Raw genomic sequence first — 6,507 nt, forward strand, 5'->3', positions numbered from 1 at the left:
ATGAAACTGTCCATCAGAGTATTCTCAGTCACTGATTATTTTACACTGAAACACTGTTGTCAATGCAAAGTGAGGATCTATGAGGTCCCACCAGGACCTATGGGCATAAATCCCTATGACAAAATGGCATGAAGCGCTCTGGTTGACATATCTTCCTATCAGGTCAAAATGGGTGATGAGGATCCGTGCTATGTCCTTAGCTGTTCACCCCGCACTGCGCATTGCCAGAGTTGACAGGCAAGCCTAGCCCAGTTGTGATACCATGAGCTCCAACTTTTGTGTATTGATGATTTATATGCACAGATATCCCTTCAGTCCACTCATTCCCTTCAACCATAAAGGCTTCTTAGTCCAAACTCCACCTTTTAAAATATGTGGATCTCCAAATCGGGCTTCTGTGTCCGTGCCTGTCTCCAGGACACTGTCTTTCTCAGCTTTGGTAGCTATGTTTGCTTTAATGAAAAGAAATCTAGTAGCTGCTCTGTGCCCTTTATCTTATGGCTAGCTACCTACATCCCTTCAAAAGCCCTTATCACTCCTGGACGTTGAAAAGCTAATCCTGGACATAAAGCAAGCCTTACAGAAAGCATAAAAAAATCAACACTAGGCACAACCACAACCATGGTATAGGATGTTTCTGTTTATTAGATGAATTATAACTCAGTTTCCAATGTCACTTTTTTATTGTCTGCCTTTTAAATCTATTTTCTTCAGTATATATTGCCCAAGGCTAAGCTCCCAGGAAGTGTGGGACACCTTCCCTAGCTTTCAACACCAGAAAGTATCCCTGTCACATCTGGTTTGAACCTACACCTGACACAAATCAGAGCTCTGACTAGTAAGTCCTGCAACAGGTCCAGATTATTTGGCTGAGCTGCAGCTGCAGCAAAGCCCTTTGACCTCAAATACAACAAAATGTATTAAACCTATTCTGAAAAGTTGACTGGGTTAGCTTCAGAGTGTGAGATCTTAAGTACCTATTTTTCATGAAGAGGAAAGAAACATCAGTCAGCTCAGAAAACTGGATTTGTTCTCATCAGCAACCAGGTGCTAATGCTTTATGGGACTACCCAAACTCTTTACCACAAGGTTGTGTAGGCTTTCACCAAGCCTCCCTACTTGCTACTCTCCGTATCCACACAGTCAGCCTCCCACTACACGCCTCATATTAGTCCCTGAACTCACTCCAATTTAGCAGTAGTCATCTTCTATGAAGCTTCAGCAATCTTCTACTCCATGCCCATGGTTTGAGTAATCCAGAAAAAGAGTCATGCAGGAGGGGAGGAGCAAGCAGAGCATTTTTCTTTTGAGAGGCTGAGAGGACCCAACCACTCTACTTTCTGTTACATCCTTACTCAGAGATACAGATGCTGTCTCAGCTTGCCTTCTGGTCTCCCTGGCATCTTCTCACAAGAGAAGGTTGAAGGAATTAAATACATATGGCTTGGTTACAAGATCACTGATGAAGGCTATCATAATGCTTTCTAATATCTGAAGTATATAAAAATCTATGAAATAGTAGCATTATCTAGATTCATAAAGAGTGTGTAAATATCAAGAATGGGATGGTAATTACTGAAGCACTCAATGCAGTAGTGTATCCTAACATGAAGATCTACAGCTTATGAAATCATCCCTAAAAGAAAATTATCAGCAGCAAGGTCTCAATCAGCTGTAAAGCAGAGAGAATATGTTATTACTGACACAGAAATGAGTTCAATCTGATTTTGCTTAGGCCCCAGGGAGCCTCTAGTGCACACAAGGTTTGTACGGAACTGCCAGGTATTTCCAAGGTCACTCCCCTGTTCATACTGAATCACTACTTTTTAAATTGTGCCCCCATTCTAACAACTTCATGCCTGTTTCTGAACCACTGAAATTTTAAGTTATACTCCTGTGTAAGAAGCCCTCTTGCCTAAAGTAGTGTGTTTGGGTGTAGTTGATAAATCTCATCCTCTGCAAATTGCTGCAGAGAAAGAATGGAAAAGTATGCACTCAGAAGTGGTTTAAATTAAAGTAAGTTCCAAACCATTTTGACAACTGTTTGGATTCTCGAATCTGGTCTTAAGGCTGCTCTATGCCTGCTTATGGAATTGAAGCTGAAGCTTTCCATTTTGCAGCCTGGGAAAAGAACTGCAAAGGATTCATTTATATTTGATTTGGTTTTATACAGCTGACAGTGATAAATGCAAAACCTGCTTCAGCAGTCATTATGTGCTTAGGAGAGATTTTAATCTCCCAGGAGAATGATGCCACTCAGATGAGGTAGATGAGTGCATCCTTTTTTCATTGTGTATGTTGCATGTATGCAATGTGTAGTAGACATATAGTTTTGCACAACAGAAATAAGCTATTTGCTTGTGTGTGGACAATCTGCATGTAGCAGATCTTGTGCTTATACAAACTCTCAAGTAGCAAAAACCGCCACAACTACAGCAACAAAAACCAACTAAAACACAGTCTTTCCAGATGCAAATTTGGTGTGCAGAAGCACACATGTAGTAGTGGAAATCAACCCCTCATGCCTCCTTTCAACTTCCTTTGAAGTCAGTAGCAAAATTCCCATTGAGTTCAATAAGAACAAGAGGCGGCCCTTGATCTAGTAAAAAGTCCTTATGAGGTTTTATAACCTCTTTATACAAAACTTCATTCCAGTTGCATATGAAATACATTTTGACCCTATATCTACCCTCAAGACTTTGGGGCCGGTTGAGAATAGTGTGACACCTCCACTCTGCCCAGCCAGCGACTGTCACGCAAAGCCCTGGTTGTGCAGATGTACGAGGGATTCCAGGACACCTGAGCAAGTTTTGCTTTTCAAAGAAGAGCCACTAAAGAAAGGACAACAGCTCAAGTAACTTGCATCCAGCTATTCAGGAGCAGGTTAGGTCAAGGCCATTTCTGGCCACTGATCCAGCCTCCCTCATGACAACAGACACATGACAAATGTCCCTGCTAATTCTGCTTAGTCTTGTGGTAGCCTTGGACACAGCTCGTCACAGGGGATTAATACCAAGACTGGAGAACCTGGCACGAGGAGATGGAATTGCATTAGAGCAGTTCTGTTTCACTCCTTTCTGATCAAGTCCAGAGCGTGGTGATGGGCAGCTATTCCCTCTGCTTGAGGGCACTCAGCTGTGAATTCCCTAAGGGATCACTCATATTGCCTCAGCTGTTCTACATTTATATGAAGTCTCTGGAAATTTGTGAGACAATTTGGGAAAATTATTATACTTGGTACTTTGTCTGCTTTCCAACTGACTCAGAAACCATGGTCACTGGGCTTAACCAGGACTGACAGGAGTCATGTTTTAGGCAAAAGCCAGCTGGCTGAAAGTCTACCCAGAAAATATGGAAAAGATGGTGATCGGCAAATATAAATACTGGTGGACCTAGCAGCGGCAGGAACCTCAAGATGGTGACTTACACCTCTGTTACCTCTGTTTTGTGGCACCCAGATCACACTTTGGGCCAATTAGGAGAAACTCCAGAGGTTCCAGGTAGCTCCATAAAACTGCTGCTCACAACCTGGGTAGTTTGCTCTAGAGGAAGGAACCCTCTTCTGCATGAATGCTGGGGTCACGAAGATGCAATACACAAGCAAGTCAACTCAGTCTAGACTATGCAGCCCTGCACCTTAGCCCTGGAAGAAAACTCTGCTGGGACTCTGATCCACAATTCATATTCTAGGCTTGAAAAAAATTACCTTTATGTACCTGATGGGAATTTCACTACAGGGTGTATAGCAGGATAGAATCCAGCAAGAAATGTCTGGTTTACTGTTGATTCAGCTACAAAAAGATGGATGGTTCATGGTTTAAAATATTTATATGAAAATAAATTTTCTTGGATCTTTGAAAACTTCCCCATTAAATTGTACTCAAATACTGAACAACCTACTACAGGAGGACAGATACTATCATGTTAGACATTGAAGTCCCTTGACTATCTGGAACAAAGGCAAACTTTTTGTGGAAAAGTACACATTAGTAGGCTGGATTCATTAAGTGCTAGTAATTTTAGCTCAGGTTAAAACATCTGAGCCCTTAACGAGTTCAAGGGCACAGTGCTAATCAACAAAGAAAGTTTCTAATCGAATTTGGCCTTGGGAAATTCTCTTATATATTCTTTCTGGGTGATGTTATTGTTTTGGGGGAGCTTATCTACTATCTTGCTGGGAACAACTATCCACTTTAATAAAGTGCCTAAAATATTGTAATAAACACACAGCTTGTATCAATAGCAGCATATTTCCCCACATAGTATTTGTGTGTGGTTTAATTAGATGGAAGGATTACAGGAAAAGTTTGTGTCATAATGATTCTTTAAAGCGAAACCATAGATCAAAGTTCATAGCTGCCAAATATACAACTTTCAAAACAAGCTCAAGTGCTGCTATTAATCATGGCTGCTGGGGGATTTGATGACAAAGATTAAACTGCTGTAAAGGATACTGCTGTGCATCAGATTCTTGCAACTGTCATCAAATAGTCTGCCAACTATTAACAGGTCAGAAGAGTTGTCCAGCATTTACCATGGGTGGCTCCGTCACTGCAGTTGGTGAGGCTGTCTGTGCCATGGTGACAACCAGTGACACCCTCCCAGATAGACATTTGTGGGTTGTTATTTTTTACAGTGTGGCTGAAGTCTTAAGGTCTGCCTGTAGAGCGAACAAGAGAGGGAAACTGCGGGACCTCAGCCTCACAGCGCTGTGTCCTCACGGGAACATTGCTTGTGTGGAGTATTTTCCCTCTTATTTTCCACACGGAGTACCTTCCACTTGCTTACTGCATGTTAAGAGTGCCCACCTGTGGAGCCGAGGTGTTGTAAATTCACCTCCTAGTTTATTTCTCAGCAACCACGCTGTATAGATAAGCCCTCAGAGAGTGCCTCAAGGACCAGCTTTCACCCTATTTGCAATTACGCCAACGCTCTCTCCTTCCACACAGGATCATGTAATATCCCTGTGGGAAGCTACAGCAGTCGCTTACACAGAAACATAATATGAAGGAAGTATGTAAAGCATATTTCGCAGGGCAGGAGCCAACAACCTGTGACCCACCAGCTAGTGCTCTGTGGTGGGTCACCGATGGCCATTAGATGGCATGTAGAGAGTTGTTAACCTACAGACCTGCAATAAGGGGCTGTCGCTGCTCATATGTAACAGTGTGCTTGAGAAGTGGCCTTTCTGAGGTTCAACTTTGCAGAGTCTGAAACTGGTATCAGAGTTTTGCACTGAGCTGTCGGTGTAACAGATGTGAATGACAGTCTGACGCAACAAGCAACTGGAGATTCAAATCCAAAACCACAGATTTGACTACAGTCTTCAAAGTTTAGGGGACTTACAGATCTGAATCCAAACTTCACAGCTGCGGCCAGCTATAAAACAAACTTATCTATATAATGGGTTGAATCCAAACTACATTTGAATATCCTTCATCTCTGGGAATGTTTGGAGACACATCTGGCTGGAAATTTTTAAGCATCATCTCATCTTTGCTAATAGTATGTTTCAAAAAGAAAAAAAAAAAAGAAAAAAGAACAGAATGTTAAAGACTTAGAATGGCAGACATTCAACCTTAGATTATTTTAAGTAGTTCAGCCTTTAACTTACCAAACAAAGGCCTTCATTCTACCCAACATTTCATAAGTTAAAGGTATCATGGATCACTTCACTCCTTAATGTAACAGTTCTGTCCTTTGCTGAATGCAAGGACGTGACACCAGACAGACCATTTTTAGACATTTGCAATGGTATATTTTGATGTCTAAAGGTTCCTTGCTCATAGACCACGCTTCATTTGCCTTCTCTTCATTTAAATTTTGTTTTCCAATGCTTCCCTCTTTCCACAAAAAAAAAAAATGCTGTTGGGGCTGAAACATTCAATACTACAGACCCCAGACATTCGGTCCCCTTCCTCTCCCAGAATGTTCAGGAAATTAATATATCCTTTTCAGTTATAGCAAAGTGAAATAAATGCCTGCTTAGATTAATTGCTTTTATATTCATTGTAAGATGCTATTTAATTACCACCACGAGGATGACTAGATTGCATAGGCTTGGCACGTAACCGGTTCTCCCTGAGAACTGGTCTCTTAACATAGCTGTGGGGTCTGTTTAACACTTGCGAAGCTACACTTCTGTGTAGGATTACTAGAACCACATAAACGGCATTTGCTTGCACATCTTTGTGTGGCACTGACAAGGCCCCGCCTGAGTACGGGGCAGGTAATCTGTAGCGCACACTGTGTCAACAAGGCATTTATCATACACAAACAGCGATCTACTTGGTGACGTATCAAAGGGTCTTTGCGGATGTCTCTGGAAACATTAGCGTCCATATTGCACTTCAAAGAATACAAAGACTATGCAGGAACATTTCCCTGAATTGGGACCCATTTTTCTGGTTTTCTGGTTTCTGCCATCTTACATTTAAATATGGCATCTGGTTTTCTTCTTACTGAGAACCATATACCGAGTATAGTAACCAGGAAAGGGTGGGGAGG

This window comes from Buteo buteo, chromosome 15, assembly GCF_964188355.1.
Source record: "Buteo buteo chromosome 15, bButBut1.hap1.1, whole genome shotgun sequence".
Taxonomy (NCBI): domain Eukaryota; kingdom Metazoa; phylum Chordata; class Aves; order Accipitriformes; family Accipitridae; genus Buteo; species Buteo buteo.